Source organism: Patella vulgata, chromosome 7, assembly GCF_932274485.2.
Source record: "Patella vulgata chromosome 7, xgPatVulg1.2, whole genome shotgun sequence".
NCBI lineage: Eukaryota > Metazoa > Mollusca > Gastropoda > Patellidae > Patella > Patella vulgata.
The window spans coordinates 20,328,954-20,341,379 of NC_065885.2; the positions used below are offsets into that span (position 1 = coordinate 20,328,954).

General features: G+C 34.5%; 1 protein-coding gene and 1 long non-coding RNA gene across 9 annotated transcripts in view; one reads left to right on the plus strand and one right to left on the minus strand.

The window, feature by feature from the left end:
• Positions 1–12,426, minus strand: part of LOC126826905 (beta-1,3-galactosyltransferase 5) — a 71,729-nt gene that overhangs the window by 42,783 nt on the left and 16,520 nt on the right. The window contains exon 1 of one of the 8 annotated variants that reach the window (XR_007682456.2): positions 5,553–5,975. The exons of 4 other annotated variants lie outside the window; for them this stretch is intronic. The gene's annotated coding sequence lies outside the window, so the exon portion shown is untranslated. Of the gene's footprint in view, positions 1–5,552; positions 5,976–11,787; positions 12,154–12,426 lie in introns of those variants that run through there. 3 more of the 8 variants (XR_008788751.1, XM_050556029.2, XR_008788752.1) reach the window with 3 other exon arrangements.
• Positions 10,043–11,459, plus strand: LOC126826906 (uncharacterized). The gene is made up of 2 exons (XR_007682461.2): positions 10,043–10,670; positions 11,173–11,459. It is a non-coding gene; the product is annotated as an uncharacterized LOC126826906 (long non-coding RNA).

The window sequence follows — 12,426 nt, forward strand, 5'->3', positions numbered from 1 at the left end:
TCCACCTTGGGTGATATCGCAGATAATTTCATCTACTCAAGCCTAATCTACTTAAAAGTAGATGAAAATATCTACGATATTAAAATATAAAACCTAATAATTTGTGTCTATTTTGTGTTGTATTATCTTATTAATGTTTGCTTTTCTTTTAGATTAAAACCTCATCCGAGCTTCTTAATAATTTGTGTCTGTATTTTTGGTGTATTCCCACGACGGCGCCGTTACAGAGCGTGACCAAAATTAATCATTCCCACGAAGGCGCAGATATCGACTTGTCGGCTTTCGTTTGAAGAGATACATGCTGTTATTAGGACCGCATTAACGGTGTTAAAGATTTTATGAATTCATGTTCACTCTGAATTTTATTCACCAACTGGCAACTAATGATAAATACCATCCAAGTAGTATTCACTCTGAATTTTATTCACCAATTGGCAACTAATGATATATATCATCAAATCATCTAAGTATTCAATATGAATCTTAATCACCAATTGGCAACTAATGATGAATATCATCATATCATCCAAGTAGTGTTCACATATTCGCTCACTCTCAATCAGATCAAAAAATAACTGAATTGGCCGACTACGTAACAAACCAATGGGAGAGGGTGAATATGCTACTCATCAGTGGAACCACTACCACACAGGGAAACACAGAACAAACAACACTCTGGAAAGATGGCATCCAATGATCAAGAAGCTAGTTGATCATCCGAATGTTTTTGAAATGATCACATTTTACAAAAAGAGCAAAATATTAATGAAATTAGAATTGTACAGTATGTCGGGGGACAGGAACCACCAAGGAAGAAACATACATATGCCCAAATTCAAAGCCAGCTCCATGAATTAAAAAGAAGACACGAAGAAGAGGAATTAACTTTAGTCGAGTATTTAGACAGGGTGTCTTATTTGGCGAACTTAAAGTAATTTGTTTTCAATTCTTAAAGTCCTATGCCAAACATGTTAAAATGTTAGTTAATTAGTCATATTAGGGATTATGAAAGTGTAAATTCTTATCATAACAATCTATAACTCCATCGTTACGGGGACACCTCACTTTCCCCACATCTATTGTTTAGAGTCTAGGTCCACCCGGCAATGACAAATTAACCAACAAAGGGGGTTTTAAGAGGATTTCAAGTATAGTCTGTAACAAGTTTGTGACACTTCAACATAGTAAATAAATAAATACATTTAATAATATTTATAAACAGTTTGATATATAAGTACAAATATATAATACATTTTTAACCCATCTTAAGCCCTAAAAGCTGGATTCTCACGAAGGCGTCGAAAAGGACCTCAATTAATCCGTTACGGTCAATAACTGCGCCTTCGTGGGAATCAACCGTATTTTGTTGTATTATGTAATTATCATAATCAATTTGTAGGTAGGTATAAATTTCAATAGACAAATTTTATTATAGTATTTCGGACTTCCAGCTCGGTCGGATATTTCCATTGGGCAGGTTGTCATAAATGTGTTCCACGATTTCCCGCTTTTGAGGGATTCTTGAATCACCAAATATGCACGGATTTCTAAGATTACACAACCCCCCGGTGGTTATAGAATTTACCTCTATAATACTAGTCCGATAGCGACTTCTTTAGAAGCAAGAAATAGATCCCGACGTTTAGCCCTAAAGCTGGGAAATAGGTTCGGATTAACAGTCCCTGTTTCATAATAGAACATACTGAAGGAACGATTTAAAGAACGTTTTTCCAATCTTGACTTGCAGTCCTCGGAAATTGGATTTTGTTAATACGGTACAAATATCAGAAATTCTGTAGCTAAAATGAGCTACTACTGTTTTTGTCATCTGGACAGAGGATGCACAGTTCAATCACAGAATTCGCAACTTTTTGTATTCATTCAAGACAAACAATCCCTACACTATGCTTTTCAGTGTCAATTAATCCGGTACTAATTAGGTCTTTGTCGCTCTGCCTATTATATAAAGCTATTGAACTTTGTTTTGCCTCCTTCCTCTCGACCAATCATTCGTTGTCCCCATATGCACACCAGTTCCCGTGACAGCCATAACTAAAATGGCTTCTATAAATTTGTGCCATGGTCTTCATTTCTTTGCATGATAAAAAAAGAGAGAACCCTCGTCGAAACGTCGCCAAATCACTGTCATGTTCATTGAATTGATATACGCATGTCACTTGCCATCTTTAAGTTTAAAATTTATATTCATACAAACTTTTCCTGGTAGCATTTTTATATAAGCATTAAGTTGTTACATATCCAGTTTATTCATATTATTCTCTTTATGGTTGTATATAAGAATTCTAAATAAATACCTTTTTTTAAAATCAATTGGGGGGCGCGCGGGAAACAATATATTACACTATAAACCTCAGAATGCTTCGTTCGGCATTTTTATCCAAACGTGGCAAAAACGTATTAAAATTTTTGCCGAAATTTTGCCAAGTTGCTGTTCCTGTTTTTATACGCCCACATTTTCATGTGGACGTATATTGTCGTCGCCCCTGTCCCTCCGGACGTCCGTCCACAATTTGTTTGTGGATACTCTAAAGGTCACAATTCTTATCCGATTTTGACGAAACTTGAAATAGAGGTTTATCTCCAAAAGATATCGGCTGCTTTCGATATTGGCATATATCGGATCGAAACTTCGTGGATTATGGCCCCTGTTTGTACGAAAAATCACGTTTTTAGCTTGTGGACCCTATAGAGGTCACAATTTTTATCCGATTTTCTTGATAACCCAAAGATCTCGGTTCCTTTCGATATTCGCGCATATCGGACCGTAACTTCCTGAATTATGGCCCCTGATTGTACGAAAAATCGCGTTTTTAGCCTGTGGACCCTATAGAGGTCATAATGTTTATCCGATTTAAAAAACCGTATTATTATTATATCATCGTTACACCCTAAGGACGACTGAGTTCGAATTTCGTGAAAATCATCTCAAAATTGACAGACAAAATGGCCGCCGTTCGTTCTCAAATAGCGTAAAAAAACGGTATATCAAGGTTGTGGACCCTATAGAGGTCACAATTTTTATCCGATATAGTTGAAACTTGAAATGTTAGTTTATAACCAAAAGATCTCGGTTCCTTTCGATATTCGCGCATATCAAACTGTAACTTCCTGAATATCAGCCCCCGATTGTACGAAAAATCGCGTTTTTAGCTTGTGGACCCTATAGAGGTAATAATTTTTATCCGATTTAAAAAACCGTATTATTATATCACCGTCACACCCTAAGGACGACTGAGTTCGAATGTCGTGAAAATCGGCCCAAAATTGACAGACAAAATGGCCGCCGTTCGTTCTCAAATAGCGTAAAAATATGGTATATCAAGGTTGTGGATTTTGTTGAAACTTGAAATGTAAGTTTATAACCCAAAGATCTCGGTTCCTTTCGATATTCGCGCATATCGGATTGTAACTTCCTGAATTATGGCCCCTGATTGTACGAAAAATCGCGTTTTTAACTTGTTGACCCTATAGAGGTCATAATTTTTATCCGATTTAAAAAAAACGTATCATTATATCACCGTTACACCCTAAGGGCGGCTGAGTTCGAATTTCGTGAAAATCGGCCCAAAACTGACAGACAAAATGGCCGCCCTTCGTTCTCAAATAGCGTAAAAATATGGTATATCAAGGTTGTGGATCCTTGGAGGTCACAATTTTTATCCGATGTTGTTGAAACTTGAAATGTAAGTTTATAACACAAAGATCTCGATTCCTTTCGATATTTGCGCATATCGAATTGTAATTTCCTGAATTATGGCCCTTGATTGTAGGAAAAATCACTTTCTTTTTAGCTTGTTCTCCACCCATCTCTCGAAAATGTGGACGTATCCTGCCTGGCAACCGCTGGTTATATAATAAGATGAAAACGTATCATGTATATTGAGTTAGTTGCTCGGCCCAAAGGTAGAAGATTTTAATGGCTTTTAACACAAAATTAAGCAGTTTTATTCTCCAAAATATAGTCCAGATCGACCCTTTATATAAGAATCCAGACGTAGGCCGGTAACCTGAAGGATGAAAATGTAATTATCATTTTTAATATGGTTGTTTGCATCGCCCCGCTTTGCATGTCATTATATAAACATAAATTGTGTCTATTTCATTTTTCGATGAATTTTAATTTAATTGCCTTTGCAATTTTTATACATACAACTGAGTGCAAATTACATAAAATTTCATGAGATATATTAAATATAATATCGTTTATTATATAAAAAAAGGAACAGCATATTTGTAATTAATAATATTCAAATGCCTAAAAAAAAGAATTATTGAGTTCGCTTCGCTTTGAACATGGCTGTTTTTCTTTTCTAACATCTCTTTGTTGGAAATATTGTGTGAACATATGAAACTGCAACAAAGAATATTTGGCTGTTTTTCATTTCTCACATCTCTTTGTTGGAAATAATGTGTAAACATATGAAACTGCAACAAAGAATGTAACAAACTCTTTTATGCAACGAATGTCATTTCTAGTCGACTTTGCCTTGTGTTTTTTTCTCTACATAATCGCTTGAAAGTGTCACCAAATAATGTTATACTGTCCTCGATACGCTCGACGGAACTTTGGTTTGGCTGAACCCCAGCCCAACCCTTTTGAAAAATCATGTATCCAACCTTGTAAACAGCCTCGTTCTGGTCAAATGATTTTAAGCTTGTCATGTAAATAAAGGCCTAGTTAATAATTTCTATAACATCTGAAGCCAAAATAAAGACTTATAATAGGCGGATTTAGCTCTTGCATAATGTAAGTTTTAATAATATCTTCCCAGTCTGCTTGGCGTTATAGGTCGCGAGAATAAGAAATTTCCTATGCCGAGATTTTATAACTTGATTTCGCAGTAGCAGCCAGTATAAATGATTCGGCTTATACTTCGGGTTTGCATGCTGGACTTTGAAGTCACAAGCCGAACTATTTAATTTCATACCATTTGCCACCATCAATATGGATTCAGTTGGATTAAAAAGTGGCTTTGTAAACAATGAACGGAATTGAACCACATTTGGATGATATCTAGATTAAATTGTTTTAGTGGCATTTAGTAACTGAATGAGATTAACACATGACAAAATTGCGGAATACAAGTTACTTGAAGGATAGGTTGGCTGCCACATCACCATATTGATGACGATTAAATTGTTTAAACGGCATGTAGTAACTGAACGAGAATAACACATGACAAAATTATATGGAACAGACAGACAGACAGACAGACAAACGACAGTCACAAATATATATATAGATTAATCTAAATCTCTCAATCATTTTGACCCTTTACTTACATAATAATCCAGCGTACAATATATTATTATGTTTATGGGATGTTACATATTCCCAAATTGGAATCAGGCCACCATGATGTAGTCGCGGGGATTCCTTGGAGGTGAAAAGCTAACCTTCCTGTTTTAATATACTATGACCATGTTAACCTGCAGTCTATATGTACTTCGATTTATCAATTAGAACCCCAAGTATTTATGTATTTTATCTTAAGCCTACATACTATATATATTATATTTGAACGATTTACCTTAAATGCAATTCCTATCCAGGTGCTGTGCGACAAATAATCATTACAAAACTATTCGCCATTCTAATTAATAGACATATTGATCCGACATCTGTACGTCTTCATTAATTGGTAGCTACGCATTGACTACGGTCTGTTAATAATTAAAATGAATCGTGCGTTGACTTGGCCGATTAAAATGCAACTTGGGGCTCCCAATCTATACATTTTTAACCCATTAAACGTTGTCTGCTATTTCTCTCTAGGTAGACCTGGACGTAAATCTGTAGTGGGTAGTAGAATCAATTGAAATATGTTACTATTAAAATGCATAATTATTTAGAGTACTAAATTTTCAACACCACCCCCATACAATATTCTATATCCTTGTATGATTTTCTTAGTTTAGTATAATATATGGAAATGTATTTGGATAAATTTCACTTTTTTTAGTTAGGTGGGCATATTCTTATTAGGCGGAGAAAGTCCCTAATTCATAATTAAAATTTTAAGAAAAAAACTTATACTCTTTTTCTTTGTTATGTAAATCTTTATATAATTTCTCCCCCCCCCCCCAAAAAAAAAGTTATTCCTTTCTTTGTAATTTAATACTTTATATAATTCACAGTTATAATTCTAAATAATATACTTCTGTTTTCGTAAATCATTTCACAGGGGAGATGAATTCGCATTAGCCCCGACTTGTTTTCAGATCCCATCCTTGAAAGTTGTATTTTTAAACTATGCTAATATTTAATAAATACATTATATTAGAAAAGAAATTCGATTTAAACAATTACAAAACCTATAGTGAAGTAGTATCAGCTGTCCATTTATTTATATACTAGAAACCGGAAGTGGTAGACTAACGTCACTTGGCCTATGTTACTCCCCGGTCCGAGCTACCCCTATACCCCAAATTTCAGACTCGGAAATGACAACGTGAATGATGGATCAGTCGAACGACAGAGTGAATGACAGGTGAATGACAGGAGTTTTCCAGTCGAATAATAAAGATAATGGCAACTCTGGTCATAGCATATCTGTTTATAATATATTTCATATAAATGTTTATACACGTATTTGAAAAATACATTTAGGTCTACGTGTAATGTTGAATGTATAAATTCGGAAATGTTTTGATCTCTTGAACTGTATTATTTAAAATACACGATTAACGTATTAAATTGTAAATAATGAATCAAGCCAAGACATGTATTAAATGTTTTAAATGTTTTATTGAATTGGAATAGAAACTGAAAACAGATTAACACCCTGTGTGAGATATTTCATTCAAATATTGTAAAAGGGTTGGTAATAAAATTAAAATTGTCATTGTGTCATTTTAATAACATTGAATCGTCCTATTCTGTTACGTAGTCGTCTCAACATATTGTTGTCATGGGTTACTTCTGCTAAACAACTCAATAGAAACGAGTAAAGTATTATAAACGAAATTATGTCTAAAGAGTTCTTCATGACATGTATTGACTGTAAGACACAAAGCGTACAGGATCTAAGTGTGATGTTAAAGGTCAACACGCAGATATTGAAATTGGGTATGTTCGTGGATTGACTTATAGAATGTTGTTAATATTTCCATTTAAATAAATACAAAAAGCAATTCGAAAAATAAACTATAAGTAAAGGAACCATCTCAGTGAATAAAGCTATTAATATGCCGTTAACCCGTGAGGCAAACCGAATGATGTTTTATAGTAAATTAGACGAATAAAACATATAACGTTGCCATCTCGACCCTGATGCCCATGAACACAAATGACGAGTTTAAGACAAACCAATGGCGGAATGGAATTGATTAATGCAATATATATTTTATTATGTATTAACAATACTTTTCTGGTTAGATTTTAGCCTAAACACGACATGTGTGTTGGTGACAATTTTGGCAGTCATATCTGAATGACTCAAAAACTGTTTATATTTCTTTAACTTTTGGTATACCTAAATTCGGGCTATTATTTATGGTAGAAAGATATAATAAAATGACCTAAAGCTTTAAAACATATTTTTAAATATGTTGAGGCACCCTAAATTGAATTTGAAGCACCAGGGATAAATAAATAAAAATAGCTATAATGCATGATTTTATTGTAACTAGTGAACTGATAAATATTGTACAATTTATCTAAAGAGTACATTTATGAAAACGTGGTACACTGAAAAAAAACTTGTGTTGTTTTCAACACAAGTTAGGTGTCTCTATTTAACAACACAAACTTGTGTTGAAACAACACAAACTTGTGTTAAATGTTGAAACAACACAAGACTTGTGTTAAAATTTACCAAACAACACAAACTTGTGTGAAAATCTACACAATACTTGTGTCGGAACTTGTGTTGAAATTTCTGAAACTTGTGTTGAAATTTCTGAAACTTGTGTTGAAATTTCTGAAACTTGTGTTGAAATTTCTGAAACTTGTGTGGTTTCATAAAAACTTGTGTGGTTTCATAAAAACTTGTGTATAACCACCAACAAAAACTTGTGTTTTATTTTCCCTCAATTCCCTCAAATACAATTCGGCCAAATATATCAAACATGTTTGATTCGGGCGTATGTCAGTGGATAAACTAGGTGAAGTTTAGCGCCAATTGATTCAGCCAAATCCTTTGGCTAGTTTATCCAGCACTGACGATTTAAGTTTGTACTTTCTTTATATGCAAATATCACATTTGAAAGAGGCTGTAAGCCTACTTTCTTTATATGCAAATATCTTATTTGAAATAGGCCATTATTATGTGATTCCCCACTTGAATGTGACTAGGAATAGGGTCGCCTGTCCAGCCTTGTGGGTTTTCTCCGGGTCCTCCGGTTTCCTCCCTTTCCTAAATACCCCTAGGGTGTATTCGAAACAGTGTTCCGGTGCAGAGAACGGACGGAGAATGGGTTCTTGTCGGACTTGAGCAGTCTGTAATGCGTTCACGAACACATTCCCGTTCTCAAATCCCACACTACCTCATAGCTGGTGTGAGGGAGAACAAACATGGTCGACGTATCGATAACTGCTGAGAAAACAGCATCATGGGTGCATTTATTAATTTAAAAGTTTAATAACGTTCGAAAATTGGATGTAGTATGTGGCCAGTATAACATCAAGTAAGTTAGGTTGCCAGGCAACGAAACATATGCCCACAGCAGTTTAATCGTTTGCGCAGTCAACAGGGATTGTCGCATATTCATTCTTTTGTAGGTAATGTGGGCATTTACAAGAAAATTTCATACAAGATTATAATTTTCGTCGTTTGTGGGTTTACAAAGGTCATCGCATCGATAACTGCTGAGAAAACAGCATCATGGGTGCATTTATTAATTTAGAAGTTTAATACCGTTCGAAAATTGGATGTAGTATGTGGCCAGTATAACATGAAGTAAGTTAGGTTGCCAGGCAACGAAACATATGCCCACAGCAGTTTAATCGTTTGCGCAGTCAACAGGGATTGTCGCATATTCATTCTTTTGTAGGTAATGTGGGCATTTACAAGAAAATTCATACAAGATTATAATTGTTGTCGTTTGTGGGTTTACAAAGGTTCTACAAACTGAAACAAGGGCCTTAATTGTTGAAATTTGACAGATTTTTTTGTTTTGTGTTTTACTAATTTAAATAATGCATACAATTTTCATACAAATCGGATGATAATTTTGTTGTTCGTGTGTTCACAAGGTTCGAAAAAGTGAAACAAGGGCCACAACTCTAGACATAATTCACAGAAATCGCAGAAATTTAATAGACGTCTTCGTTTCACTAATTTAAAAGATTTAAATGAATTTCACAAAGTGAAACAAGGGCCATAACTCCAGAAGAAACTAACAGAAATTATTGAAATTAAATAGGATTCATCTCATTAAAATAAACAACATATCAATTTTAAAATAATCAGTTCTGTAGACGACGGACAAACCTACGGACGAGGGCGTATCAAAAGGTGATGTAATCGTCATCCAAAGAATTGAAAAGGAGTAAAACGGTGTCATAATTTATCAAAATTATGCTTAATAGCGAAGTAAATACTAAACAAGTTATCGTAACAGATTGTATGAATTTAATTCATCTTGTTACCATGGATACCGTTCTCTCATGTTCGAGACTCATGAAAGTGTTTTCATGTTCTTCAGCCGTTCTCGAACCTGCGCAAACACTGTTTCTAATACACTCCTACGGTACGCGCAAGCAAATCATTCAAATAAAATTGAACAATATTAGCCTCGAAATTACCTAGCGCCAGTAAGTATAAAGGATCTATCCGACAAACACTAACAACAACTCTAGGTTGATTACATGTCATTTGGGACTCACGTCATTTGGGACTCGCGTCATTTGGGACTCAAAAAAATATGACCACGACATTTGGGACTCCGGTATACGTCGTTTGGGACTCGGGTTAACGACGTTTGGGACTCGGGATAATTTATTAGAAATAGGCCAATTCAAACAAAACACGAAAGAAAATATTTATTAACATAAAACACGTGGTTAGTAAAAGGCTCAACCAAACGATAAAACATTAGTTGCACTTACGGTTCTTTGATAATCATCGTTTCTCATAAAAGTTTTATATTTATTTAAAACGAATAATATGCTGATGAATTTATTTGAAAATGACCTACACAAAAAACAAAATAAATATTTACACGACATGCAATCTTTTTTTACAAGCCCCTAGAAATTGTTAACGATAATCCGTGAGCTGCACGTTGACATGCTTGTCGTAGATGGCAATACCAATTGATAAATTAGTGCGTACAAGGCAAAGTTTTTTTGTGGAAAATATAAGAAATGGCAACGATCAAAGCGGGATAATTAAAGCTGATTAACTGATAATCCCAATGTTATTACAGTATGTTCAAAGAAACCTAACGGTTCTTTGGTGGATGAGGAAAAATGTGAGTTGTCAATCATCGAGAATGGCGGCCGTGTGTTGATTGCAGTTATACCGTTTCACGAAAAAACATTAGCAGTGGTCTGTCAATCAAGCTCGTTTACTATTTATAACGCAAATTTTTCGTTTCGGTTAAAACAAAATATACGTCCATTTTAATTGGCCGAAGGATGTGTGACTAATAGAAATATGGCGGGCGGACAAACTGACCAAACAGTATATTTCGAGGTATTTGAGGTAAGCTAATTTAATATTATATCATAACTGCATGTGCATACTTGTGTTTCTGTGTAATTAAATATTCAAAAAATCATTCTTAGGATACAGCCTCGACACCAGTCAGCCCTGAATTGCAATGTTTGTTTTGTGTTCTGGGCGCCATTTTGAAAAAAACTGACATGACCTATATAATACAATCCAGCAATAGTGCAGTCAATTTCCTTTAAAAGGGAATCCGAATTTGTTAATTTTCGGCAATATCACTTCGGTGGTAGCGGACGTTAAATAAACCTATTTCACGTACAAAGACCTACAATAAAATCCAGGTGAATTGGGAAAAATATTCATGTATTTTCTTATTGAAGAGTAGCTATTTCAATTTGTAAATGCCCAGTCATCTTAGACAAATAATAATTCCAACTTCAAATCAGTTGTATTTATTCAAATCATACTATGAATAATTGTATTTTTCCACTTGCATAATAATAAAAACTTGACTTTTATTATTTTATTTCTTCAGGCCAAGAACATGGAAAATTGGTAATTGCCTTGTATCACTGCTAACTATAAGGCACAGGGAGCCTTGGGCAGAAATGATAATAATATGGTTCTCAGATATGTTACTGTGTACAGACTGAACAAAAAATATATATACACTTGCTATTACATGTACATTATATCATTGGCAATAATAAGATCCAATTTTAGTTTTTAGTTACACACTGTTAACCACCAATAGATGAAAATAAATCATAAAATGTATTCAGCTCGACGTAAGACTTAAATAAATAGATACAGTTGGTTTAACTTGAATAGAAGTTTTAATTATCTATGCTGCATATATGCATATATCACCTTGCAGCTGAATCACATTACATATCTTTTTAGTTGATGTTCATATCGCCTTAGGTATTTGTCAACATCAATGTGACCTTGTTCTATGTCACATTAGCCTATTCACGTTACCACGAATTTACTCACCACATCCTCGCATAGTTATGAATTTATTGTTTCACTTGACTAAAGAAACATTTTGTAGGAATGTATGCTTTTATAGATTGGACACTTGTTTGCAGTATCATTGTCGGTGGAAACTGGCACTATACCTAAAGAATGACTGAACAAATAGCGGAGACGGGGTTTCAGCCGGCTGATTTAAATTATATCTTTAAATACAATAAAGCTTGAAATATGTCAGTTTTCCCTCTTTAGAATGTTTTTGTAAATAAGTTTTTATTGTAGTTTCCGTGGCGTATTCCCAATAAGCGTTAGAAACAAAGATATACACCCTTAATCCCGGTGCCGATAAATGTTGGGTTGTGTGGAACATGCTAACAAATCTCAGGTACGATATATGTTTGATTCTGGTTGAGAACAGCATGAGAGCAACATGATTGTTTTCATTGGAGATGAGACGCAAATATTCAAAGGGGTCAGACAAACTCTAAACCAACCGCGTTCCCTTCACTGAGTCCCTTCAAAGGAGGCCCTGTCTGTCTACCTGTGGAATAACATGCATTTGTATCTGTTAAATTTGTGTGGTAGACAGATTGATATTATTTATATAACGTCTTACCCCAAACAAATTGCAAAAGAAACCATGAAGTTTCTGAGAGCGATATTTCGTAATTAGTGTGCTTTAATGGTGGGAGAATAAATAATTAAATTTTTCAAACACAAACTGGTCATATATAAAATAGCATTTTCTGACAAGACCAGCGATAATCTCGTAAGATATGACTTTTACTATGTCTATTAAATGGTTTTCGACGTC